The sequence below is a fragment of the Taudactylus pleione genome, unplaced genomic scaffold, assembly GCF_031769625.1.
Source record: "Taudactylus pleione unplaced genomic scaffold, aTauple2 ptg001800l, whole genome shotgun sequence".
Taxonomy (NCBI): domain Eukaryota; kingdom Metazoa; phylum Chordata; class Amphibia; order Anura; family Myobatrachidae; genus Taudactylus; species Taudactylus pleione.
Genome location: NW_028286197.1, coordinates 1351260 through 1364703, shown reverse-complemented (window position 1 = coordinate 1364703; position 13444 = coordinate 1351260). Strand labels below are relative to the sequence as shown.

Genomic DNA, 13444 nt, shown 5'->3' with positions numbered 1-13444 from the left:
TATATACACACAGAAAACTCAGCACTCACCATTGTTAAATCACTCACAATAATAAAAAAATATGTTCATGGATTGGTGAATGCATTTAAGCCTGCAGCCCACATCACGGGACCCCATTTCTCTGCAGGTCCTACACTATATATCATACTTATGGAAACCTGGTAGCCGCTATCACAGAGTTCAAACTGAAAAAATGTTAACTGGTTTAAAGCTTACCTGCCTGTTATGGCTTTTAAAGGCAAGACAGTCACCACATAGCTTCTATCATACCCCAAAATCTGGGAGTGGCGAGTGCAGTGGATTTCTGACTTTGTTGATTTGGCTAATTTTTAATTAGCCTTTTTGTGATCACAGCTGTCTCATGCACCCCTTGTGCAAGCTCATTTATATTAATCTGTGTCAGCTGCCTTTTTGGTAGTATGATAGAAGCTATGTTTGGTGACTGTCTTGCCTTTAAAAGCCTTTAAAAGTGGCTAACAGTTTCATTTGGCTAGTATTATTTAACCATAGCAACTTATGGATACATAGGGATACATACAAGCAACTATAATAATACATTGTTACTCATCAGAATTACAACTAGATACATAGTCTCACAACAAAATGAATGCAATATAAAACATATACATAATATAAAATCGCATTTCACATAGTTACATTTAAAGTCTCATAGAAGCACATGGTGTCATTCATTATAAACGTACATTTTATATGATACATATATAAAATATATATATTAAAATATATTTGTATAAAACCATAAGTACTGATGGACATGAACAAAAAAGCAAGACAGAAAATTTCCAAAAGTTACATAATTAAATAACTAGATAACTAAATAACTAAGGATCGAACATCACTGGAGGAGTTCATTCATTTATAAAGGGGGTAATTTCAAACCCTTCATTTAACCCTTTCAGACTCAATGTATCCAATGTAAGAATCCAATAGGTCTCTCTTTTCATTTACGCTTTATTTCTATCCCCTCCCCTCTTATTCTGTTCAATTCCTTTAAACTTCAAACATTCAGGATTACTATTTTGACATTGTTGGAAATGGCGAGGTAAACTATGGTTCTGCACTTCATTTCTAATATTACGGGTATGTTCGAGAATTCGCAACTTAAGAATTCTTTTAGTTTTCCAGATGTAACTTAGGCCACACAGGCATGTTACCATATATGCAATGAAGAAGGAGTTGCAATTCATATAATTAGCAATTTCCTAATGTTTGGCCGAAGAAATACCCTGAAAAGTTCTTGCTCCTTTCTCGGATAATTTAAATACTTTACAATTTCCACAAGGAAAGAAGCCTTTTATATTTCCTAAGAAGCTTCTACTATTCATATTGGTGAGCCCATGGGGAATAGGTGCCAAGCAACTCTTTGAGACATATGACTTAATGTCTCTAGCTTTTCTAAAGAGTATCTCAGGATACAAATATATTTTAATATATATATATATTTTATATACCGTATATACTCGAGTATAAGCCGAGTTTTTCAGCACATTTTTTGTGCTGAAAAAGTACCCCCTCGGCATATACTCGAGTCAAGTGCAGCGCTGACCGGATGGAGTTCGGTCAGCGCTACACACTGCCAAACACACAGCCGCCGGAGCCGGCAGCTGCGTGTTTGGTGTAATCAGCAGCCGCTGAGAGTCTGTCAGACTCTCAGCGGCTGCTGCTGCTCCCACTGCGGGAGCCATCTTCCGGCTCCCGCAGTGGGTAATGGGAGAGACGTCGTCATGACGACGTCTCTCCCATACAAAGCGGCCGGAGGAGCGGACAGCGGCGGGACCAGGAGCGAGAGTTTCAGGTAAGTGATTTTTTATTTTCAAATTCTTATTACTTTTCTCTCTACTGGGGGGGGGGGGGGGACTACCAGGGGGCGATTACTACAGGGGGCAATTACTACAGGGGGCAATTATTACAGGGGGAACTACAAGGGGGAATTACTACAGGGGGCACTACCAGGGGGCAATTACTACAGTGGGAACTACAAGGGGGGGATTACTACAGGGGGCACTACCAGGGGGCAATTACTACAGGGGGAACTACAAGGGGGGATTACTACAGGGGGCACTACCAGGGGGGGATTACTACAGGGGACACTGAAAGGGGGGATTACCACTGGGGGTACTACCAGGGGGGGATTACTACAGGGGACACTGAAAAGGGGGATTACCACTGGGGGCACTGAAAGGGGGGATTACCACTGGGGGCACTACCAGGAGGGATTACTACTGGGGGCACAACCAGGGGGAATTACTACTGGGGGCACTACCAGCTGCTGCCATTTTCCCAGTATTTGGGGGTAAAAGTAGGTACCTCGGCTTATATTCAGGTCGACTTATACTCGAGTATATACGGTATCTATCATATAAAATGTACATTTATAATGAATGACACCATGTGCTTCTATGAGATTTTAAATGTAACTATGTGAATTGCGATTTTATATTATGTATATGTTTTATATTGCATTCATTTTGTTGTGAGACTATGTATCTAGTTTTAATTCTGATGAGTAACAATGTATTATTATAGTTGCTTGTATGTATCCCTATGTATCCATAAGTTGCTATGGTTAAATAATACTAGCCAAATGAAACTGTTAACCACTTTATGTTTCAGCTGTTAAAAATTAGGGAAAACCGAGATGGTTGCCAATATGATTGGTCACTGATTCCTTTAAAAAGATTGCTTGACGTCACCTGGCCAGCCCTCTGACGAAGTGTTATACAAAACGCAATAGGGCGTGGCCTAGGTGATCGATCCTCCTGTCTTTCCCGGCACCTGACGTCGATCCTGGTGGACAACGTGGTTCCAGACGCTGCAGATGCCGCACTGGGATTGATATACACGTGATTCTGTGTTCCTCCAGAGACGGATGGTGAGCTGAGTGCCGTTGGATTTCTTGTGACTAAATCACGTGGTAACCAGCCCACACAGTTAGATACTTGGTACGAGTACATCTGTTATCAAGTGTATTCCTTTTATATGTGTTTTTTATTCTATTAAAACATTTATGCACTATATAGCGCCCCTTGTCATATTCTCTATTTTAGTGTTCTAAACCTGTGGGATTACAGTGTTCCGTTTGGAAGATAAGGTAGCAGCGGTCCTATAGTTAAAAGGATTCTGGTATTTGAAGGATTTTTGTTTTAAAACTATATGCTGGATACTAATCCGAGAGGACGCACACTGGTATATGTATTTAATATATATATATATATATATATATGTATTTAAAATATATATATATATATTTAATTTTATATATATATATATATATATATATATATATACACATATATATATATATATATATATATATATATATATATACGATGTAGCAAAGTGCGGCACTCTGGGCATAAATAAGCACACAACTCACGGCTGATATGATCAACGTTTCAGTTCTTGACAGAACTTTTATCAAGATAAAAGTTGATAAAAGTTCTGTCAAGAACTGAAACGTTGATCATATCAGCCGTGAGTTGTGTGCTTATTTATGCCCAGAGTGCCGCACTTTGCTACATCGTATCAATTCTTTTTGTGAAGGCACCGGCAGCAGATATTCACAGTGTGTCATTGGGAGTGCCAGGTTAATCGACATTTTGTATATATATATATATATATATATATGTTGTGATAGAAGCACTGGAGAAGTCTGGGATGGCATATATGTGTGTCCCAGATTCCTATCATATGTGTTTTAAAAACCCCAGGAAAAGTCTGTTCTGCCAAACAGACCAGAAGTGTCTGCTTTTGGTAATAGCCGGATAATGGGTTCTAGGGGTGTGGATGTGAGAAGAGAAGGGAGGGCTCCATCCACAGGCCATTTCAGGTGTTGGGCCTTTCAGTCTGAAAGCAGGCTGATTAGTAGTTGCACCTGCAAGTGGTTCATATAGCTGTGTTTTGGTTGAGTGGCTCACATACCCTGGGGAGAACAGACACTGAGGTTTGTTCAGAGACACTGTGATATTTGAAAGTGCTGTGTTTGTCCATCTACCCCAGTAGAGGGACCCCCTACCCCGACTATATCACTATATATCTATCTATATCTATCTCCCTCATATATATATATAGATGACAAAAAATTACCGGCACTCAATTTCTAATAAGAGCTTGAATGGTATCTTGCTGAGGTGCTCACCTTGGTGTGTTCAGCCCCTCCATATGTCCCAATACAAAAAAATCGTCACTCACAGGCTAAGAATAAATTCAATCAATCCAGTGCTTTACTGCATCAACGTTTCGGGGCCAACCCCCGTCACCAGGACACACATAGTGAATAAAACAATACAGATATTTATACTTACAGAAAGGTGAGTAGGTCCTATAGGGCACATTCCGGGTCCCCAGTGATCAGCGTTCTACTTCCGGTTTCGGCAATGACGTCATCCCGGAAGAGACGCTCCCCGGGATCAGGGACTGATACAGCTGCTAGGAGTAACAATACAGTGTGTTTAAGATAGGTGTAAGATGTCCTCAAAAATTATAGGACAACACAAATATAAAAAACAAGTATATAAGCTTAATTTCCACCCCTCATTGATAACACTTCATATTATTAAAAAATAAAAAATACAGACTATATATTTAAATCTCAGTCTGGAAACCAAATATTTAAAACATCATAATTTGTTGCTGCAAGATCGCCATCTTGTGGTGGATGTAAAAACTGTGTCTGTGTCAACAAAAGATCAATAAACATGTATATGCATATATAATATATATATATAAAGTATTAATCAGCATATTACTCAGCGATAATTAATAAAGATATTTTCTATAAAGATATATGCAAATATATATTCTATCAAAATATCCAAATTTTAAAAGCAGCAATTTAGCTACCTTATCTAGATGTTATATGGACATAATAATATTCAACTCAAAGGATCAGATTTATATTATAGATTTTAAAGAATATTAAAGAAAGCAGCTTAAATTTAGGGCCTCATTCAAGCCATAAGGGCTCACGGTGTTCAAAGTGAATGTCCACTGGCTTTCAATTTGGAGCAATCTCCTGGCTTTATCACCCCCTCTAATGGTCCAGGGCACATGGTCTATCATACGATATCTCAAAGTGGCCATGGAATGGTTGGCTTCCACAAAATGACGGGCCACTGCCTGTTCACTATTACCATCTGTCAAAGCCGCCCTGATGGCCGCCCTATGTTGGGCCATCCTTTCCTTAAATTGTCTTTCTGTCTTGCCCACGTAGTTTAATCCACATGGGAAATACAGAAGATATACCAAAAATATCGATGGACATGTCAGGGAGTGTTTGATGTAGAAAGGTTTCCCTGTATATGGGTGCCAAAATTTGTCACCCGGGATCAGGAAACTACAGGTGACACCTGATTAATTTGTGCTAGATCACGCAAGAGGGAGGATGTATGTGCAGCCCCGGTATTCACCAATGCATTCATGTATCAAGTAGAAAAGTAACTATTTTTTAGTTCCAATTTATTTTTAAATATTGGAGATATATTGATGACCTGTTGATTTTGTGGACAGGGTCCATTAGTGCATTGGAGAATATAATTGAAAAACATAATTTGTCTTCCAGTCCAGCCAAACTCACATTGACATCTATCTTAGATAACATTAACTTCTTAGAAGTCAATCTGAGTATTAAAGCTAAGATAATCAGAACTAAGCTATTTTCCAAGGCTACTGACAGGAATACACTGTTAAAATATGACAGTTGTCACCTGAGATCGACAGTTTCCAGTCTGCCGCTCTCACAATTTATTAGAGTATGCTGCACCAACAATGACCCAATGGAAAAAGATAGGCAGCTTGAGGATATGGCTCAAAAATTTCTAGATAGAGGCTACCTAAAAAAAGTGGTTGAGGATGCCAAAAAGATGGCATCACAGATTGACAGGGCAGTTATTTTACAAGAAAAGAACAGCATCCGGTCCAAGGATAATTTTCTACCATGGGTGAATCGATTCAACCACAAAAGTAAAGAAATTACTAAACGGGCCAAATAGCTTTGGCCAATAGTCTCTACAGACCCTCAGCTTAAAATTTTGAAGAACAGTAAGTTATTGCCAAGTTTCACACGGGGACATAATTTAAAAGATCTACTGGTTCGTACGGATATCGCTGATAAGAGTCCCTCTAGTAGTAATTTTCTGACTAGAAAGCCGATCTGTCATAAATGTGTGGGGTGTGTCACCTGTAGTTTCCTGATCCCGGGTGACAAATTTTGGCACCCATATACAGGGAAACCTTTCTACATCAAACACTCCCTGACATGTCCATCGATATTTTTGGTATATCTACTGTCTTGCCCATGTGGATTAAACTACGTGGGCAAGACAGAAAGACAATGTAAGGAAAGGATGGCCCAACATAGGGCGGCCATCAGGGCGGCTTTGACAGATGGTTATAGTGAACAGGCAGTGGCCCGTTATTTTGTGGAAGCCAACCATTCCATGGCCACTTTGAGATATCGTATGATAGACCATGTGCCCTGGACCATTAGAGGGGGTGATAAAGCCAGGAGATTGCTCCAAATTGAAAGCCAGTGGACATTCACTTTGAACACCGTGAGCCCGTATGGCTTGAATGAGACCCTAAATTTAAGCTGCTTTCTTTAATATTGTTTAAAATTTATAATATAAATCTGATCCTTTGAGTTGATTATTATGTCCATATAACATCTAGAAAAGGTAGCTAAATTGCAGCTTTTAATATTTGGATATGTTGTTAGAATATAGATACATATATATTTGCATATATCTTAATAGAAAATATCTTTATTAAATATCGCTGATTTGTTTAAATATGCTTTATTAAATATGCTGATTAATACTTTAGTTAGACAAAAATATATGCATATATATATATATATATATATATATATATATATATATATATATATATATATATATATGTTTATTGGTCTTTTGGTGACACAGACAGTTTTTACATCCACCACAAGATGGCGATCTTGCAGCAACAATTTATGTTATTTTAAATATTTGGTTTCCTGATTGAGATTTAAATATATTTTCTGTATTGTTTATGTTTTAATAGATAATATGAAGTGTTATCAATGAGGGGTGGAAATTAAGCTTGTATACTTGTTTTTTATATTTGTGTTGTCCTATTATTTTTGAGGACATCTTACACCTATCTTAAACACACTGTATTGTTACTCCTAGCAACTGTGTCAGTCCCTGATCCCGGGGAGCGTCACTTCCGGGATGACGTCATTGCCGAAACCGGAAGTAGAACGCTGATCACCGGAGACCCGGACTGCGCGCTGCAGGACTCACTCACCAGTCTGTAAGTATAAATATATGTATCGTTTTATTCACTATGTGTGTCCTGATGACGGGGGTTGGCCCTGAAAAGTTGATGCTGTAAAGCACTATATTGATTGTATTTATTCTTAGCCTGTGAGTGCCGCTTTTTTTGTATTGGGATATATAATATTTAATTAACAATTTTATAATGAACGCTGATATAGTATTGTTTGGAGTCTTCATTTAAAGGTCCTGAGTGCCGCAAGTTTTGTTTCTGTATCCAGAACAGTCTTGACCTCAGACTGGGGCGACGGTTCATCTTTCAGCAAGACAACGACCCTAAACACACAGCCAAGATGTCAAAGGAGTGGGCTTCAGGACAACTCTGTGAATGTCCTTGAGTGGCCCAGCCAGAGCCCAGACTTGAAACCGATTGAACATATCTGGAGAGATCTGAAAATGGCTGTGCACCGACGCTTCAAATCCAACATGATGGAGCTTGAGAGATGCTGCAAAGAGGAATTGGCTAAACTGCCCAAAGATAGGTGTGCCAAGCTTGTGGCATCATATTCAAAAAGACTTGAGGCTGTAATTGCTGCTAAAGGTGCATCAACAAAGTATTAAGCAAAGGCTGTGAATACTTATGTACATGTGATTTCTTAGTGTTTTTTTTTATTAAATTTGCAATAATCTCAAAAAAACTTTTTACACATTTGTCATTATAGGGTATTGTGTGTAGAATTTATTCCATTTTGGAATAAGGCTGTAACATAACCAAATGTGGAAAAAGTGAAGCGCTGTGAATACTTTCCGGATGCACTGTATATTATATATACACTACCGTTCAAAAGTTTAGGGTCACTTAGAAATGTCCTTATTTTTGAAAGAAAAGCACGGTTTTCAATGAAGATAACATTAAATTAATTAGAAATACACTCTATACATTGTTAATGTGGTAAATGACTATACTAGCTGCAAACATCTGTTTTTTAAAGGAATATCTAAATAGGTGTATAGAGGCGCCCATTTCCAGCAAACATCACTCCAGTGTTCTAATGGTACATTGTGTTTGCTAAGCGCGTTAGAAGACTAATGGATGATTAGAAAACCCTTGTGCAATTATGTTAGCACAGCTGAAAACGGGTTTTCTCGTTAGAGAAGCTATAAAACTGGCCTTCCTTTGAGCTAGTTGAGTATCTGGAGCATCACATTTGTAGGTTCGATTATACTATCCAAATGGGCAGTATATTCTTGTTCTTAGAAATGAAGGCTATTCCATGCGAGAAATTGGCAAGAAACTGAACATTTCCTACAATGGTGTGTACTACTCCCTTCAGAGAACAGCACAAACAGGCTCTAATCAGAGTAGAAAGAGAAGTGGGAGGCACAACTGTGCAAGAAGACAAGTACATTAGAGTCTCTAGTTTGAGAAATAGATGCCTCACAAGTCTTCAACTAGCAGCTTCATTAAATGGTACCCGCAAAACTCCAGTGTCAACATCTACAGTGAAGAGGCGACTCCGGGATGCTGGCCTTCTAGGTAGAGTGGCCAAGAAAAAGCCATATTTGAGACTGGCCAATAAAAGGAAAAGATTAATATGGGCAAAATAACACAGACATTGGACAGAGGAAGAATGGAAAAAAGTGTTATGGACAGACAAATCGAAGTTTGAGGTGTTTGGATCACACAGAAGAACATTTGTGAGATGCACAACAAGTGAAAAGATGCTGGAAGAGTGCTTGATGCCATCTGTCAAGCATGGTGGAGGTAATGTGATGGTCTGGGGCTGCTTTGGTGCTGGTAAAGTGGGAGATTTGTACAAGGTAAAAGGGATTTTGAATAAGGAAGGGTATCACTCTATATTGCAATGCCATGCTATACCCTGTGGACAGCGCTTGATTGGAGCCAATTTCCTCCTCCAACAGGACAATGACCCAAAGCACACCTCCAAATTTTGCAAGAACAATTTAGGAAAGAAGCAGGCAGCTGTTACTGTCTGTAATGGAGTGGCCAGCACAGTCACCCGATTTCAACCACATTGAGCTGTTGTGGGAGCAGCTTGACCGTATGGTACGCAAGCAGTGCCCATCAAGCCAATCCAACTTGTGGGAGGTGCTTCAGGAAGCGTGGGGTGAAATTTCTTCAGATTACCTCAACAAATTAACAGCTAGAATGCCAAAGGTCTGCAATGCTATAATTGCTACAAAAGGAGCATTCTTTGACGAAAGCAAAGTTTGAAGGACAAAATCATAATTTCAAATAAAAATCATTATTTCTAATCTTGCCAATGTCTTGACTATATGTTCTATTCATTTTGCAACTCATTTGATAAATAAAAGTCAGTTTTCATGTAAAATGCGAAATTGTCTTGGTGACCCCAAACTTTTGAACGGTAGTGTATGCAATGTGATGCTGTCTTTGAACGTAGCAGAATTTCTTTCTTTGCCAGGTTGGCCTGTACTGTTGCACCTTCGGCTGAGTCCAAAAAACAAATGTGTGAGATTATTATGGAAGGTATGCAGGTAAAGGCATTGTTGGACTGGGGAAGTGTAATCACCCTTGTGAAAGATGGGTTGGGTAAATGCTTTAAATGGCCAGCGAACCACTGTTGGTGTAACTTGCATACATGGTGACACCCGTTATTATAATACTGCTAATGTGAATATTGAGACCCCTTGTGGTTCAGCTATGGTTAATGCGGGACTGATCCCTTCCTTAGTACATGTTGTTATAATAAGGAGAGACTTTCCCCATTTTTCGAAATTGTGGAAGTCACAGGCGAACAGTATAGAGCCAGTAGACCATCCTGGTGATACGCTGACCGCAGGTGTGACTCCGGAACCCTCAGACCCTTGCCCTTTTGCTAGTATGGCTGGAGAAGTGGTAGATGATGAGGAACAAAGTGAGGTACCTCCGCCAGAGGAGGCAGAGGTGATAGACAGGGCTGAAAGCATACCTCCCCTTGAAGTGAGAAAAGATTTGTTTGTATCTGAACAGTTAAAGGACTCCAACTTGATAAGAGTCCCAGAAAATTTGAAAGTTGTTAATGGGAACTTATTAGACCCAGATAGCAGGCTTAGCATGGCCCTTAACAATGAGCTCTTGTGTCAAGTGACAAAAAGGGGTGAGGATGTGGTAGAACAGCTTGTTGTTCATCAGACATATAGAAGAACTGTGTGGACCTTGCTCATGGTCATATCACCGCAGGATACCTAGGGGCTGAAAAGACCATTGAGAGTCTTTTGCAGCAGTTCTTTTGGCCTGGGGTGTATAAAGATGTGTCTGAATTCTGTTCTTTCTGCCCTGAGTGCCAGTATCGTGCTCCTAGACCCCATTTCAAGAGTCCTCTAGTGTCCGTGCCTGTTATAGAGGTCCCATTTGAATGGATAGCCATGGATTTGGTTGGGCCCTTGTTAAAAGTCTGCTCAGGGACAACAGTATATCCTCGTAATAGTGAATTATGCTACTTGATATTCTGAGGCAGTCCCTTTGCGTAATATGTCAAACAAGGGTGTAGCTAGACAGCTGGTACATGTTTTCAGCAGGGTGGGAATATGTCTAGAATTATGAAGGAGTTATGCAAATTGTTTAAAGTTATTCACTTGAGAACCTCAATTTACCATCATCAAACAGATGGGTTGGTAGAGAGATTCAACAAAACCTTAAAAAGTATGCTAGAAAAGGTTGTTGACAAGGATGGGAAAAACTGGGATTATTTGTTGCCATATTTGATGTTGTCTATTAGAGAAGTACCTCAGTCTTCTACAGGATTCTCTCCTATTGATCTGTTGTATGGAAGACATCCCAGAGGGTTGCTAGATGTTGCTAAGGAGACATGTGAAGGACAACCCACACCCTATAAAAGTGTAATTGAACATGTGTCTCAGATGCAAGATAGGATTGCGGCCATGGTGCCCATTGTCAAAGAACATATGGAGCAGGCTCAACAAGCCCAACAGAGAATGTATAACCGGAATGCTTGTTATTTTGTTAGTCTCCCCGTGTGCCCTGTTGTGATGGCCACCATACGGGCAACCCTGGAGGGCAAAGATCAGGATCAGCCCGTTGCACAGCACTTTAAAGACCACCGACATGGCTTTTCTACATTAAAATAGATAATAGATTGCATTCCTCCTTCTCTGAGGGGAGGCAATAGGGCCAAAGCCCTTCTACGTCTAGAGGCCAAGTGGATTTTTAGACTCAACACTGTGTCTTCGTTTGGCCTCAATGAGTCTCTTTCTCTTAATTGCTGCTTATGATATTGTTTCCAGCCATATACTTCATTGCTGTTCGTAGTCATGAGAAGAAGCATGGGTTGCTCTGGTTTATACACCATAGTATATATTCTTTAATTATTATCAGTATGTTGGCAGAATCTATAGATGACTGTGTTCTATAGTTTATTCTCTACACTACATGCAGTCTGAACAGATATTTTATTTCCCACAGATTACTCCTTTGGAGTCATAGCCTGTGTCCCACATATAGTTCAGTCAAGTGGTAAATCCTGGGTGACAACCCTTTCTATATAGATTGGCTGCAATATGCCTGTGTTTTTTGTAGGTGTTTGTTGATGTATTGCCACTATTATTTTGTTATTGTCACATGTGTTCACTACACATCATGTGTTATTTTGTTAGTCTCCCCGTGTGCCCTGTTGTGATGGCTTCCATGGAGACGGCAGCTGGCTGTTCGGCTGAAGTCAACGGCGGGTGCCATTCCGTGTCTGACGTTATCATGTGCGGCCCCAGCAGCGTGCAACAGCGGCGCTGATCTGTGCAGAGGGGTGAGAGTCGGGTTTATAAGGTAAGAGTTTAGGTACACTTATTTGATGCCTGGTGACAGTTTTTAAATAAAACTGAAACGTTGCATATACAGCCTGCTCTGTTATTGTTGAAGTCCCGGAGTGCCACCCTGCTCCTTCCACTATATATGTATATAATATATGTATAATATATATATATATATATATAATAAAAAGTTTCCTTAGTCTGATAATAAGACCTGAATATATACAGTATATAGCCCAGACATACAGTATGCTACATAACTGGGAGAATACACAAAGTATTCACACAGGTAGGGACGTGGTGGGAACCGACCCACGACATCAGAGCTGCGAGGCAGCAATGCTAACCATTACACTGTCTGACTCTGTGCTTATGGGTGAAACACATGTCAGAAGTGGGATCTGAACTTCAGAGACCAGTATACCCAGGTGTAGGGAAGATATCAGAGGATAGCAGAGGATGGATCCAATCCATCGACCTCTGGGCTATGGGCCCTCTGGCACCATAGACTGTTTGGCCATCCTGACAGCTCTTTAAACACTGGATAAGCCCTTAGGCAAAATCTGCTCACTCCAATACGTAGTACCCTTAATTATCTTGTACGTGAGTCATCTGAGAGTCAAATACAAAGTTTGGCTGTGTGTACTGTGAGATGGTCCATTTGTCGCACTGCCTGTGCCCCAGAAAAGGAAGCATGTCAGGTATTAACTGACAATAACTATATTACACTTTATGTACTAGGACCCCCTAATATGCAATTAAACATGCTGCAGTAGCCCTAGCGCAACGCTGCATGTTGATAGGTTACTGAACAATCTGCATATGATAATAGCTTAGAGCTGCTGCTTCTCTGACAGTAGTTAGAACTGAAATCACAATCTCCTGATGACAATTACAGGTTATTAGTACCTGATAAACTGACAGCACCTGGTGTTCTCAGGCGGAGTTCCATCCAAGTATTATCCAGGCCTGAACAGCTTAGCTTCTGAGATTGGACAAGATCAGGCGTGCTCATGGTGGAGTGACCTTATGCCAAAACCTGCAGCAATCCTGAGATAGCCTTTGGAGCTGACAATTTTTTACACAGCCATTTTGCCTAACCTCAGTGTACTAGTGCAGTAGCTGCCTGAGCCATTTAGTTCTACAAAGACTCTATCTGCCTAACAATTAAGCAGGCAGACTGCTACAACTGCTTGCGTTGGATGTTGGGAGGCTGTCTGAGCCCTCCACTCAACAAGCAGCTTCTACTTAGGCCAGCGGTGTGCTAAACAGATACTGCCACGATACTGAGTGCAAAGGTAGGTGCTCAGCGATGCAGTTAAAATGGCGGGCGTCCTACATGTGGGAACGCGCCTGCTGAAGAGGTAACATAGGTTCTT

The 13444-nt window shown here is 40.2% G+C and overlaps 1 protein-coding gene across 7 annotated transcripts in view; it reads right to left on the bottom strand.

Annotated features, from left to right (window-relative positions):
• LOC148436343 (cadherin EGF LAG seven-pass G-type receptor 2-like) overlaps positions 1-13444 on the bottom strand; it is a 383494-nt gene that overhangs the window by 85404 nt on the left and 284646 nt on the right. The gene's annotated exons all lie outside the window — the stretch shown is intronic.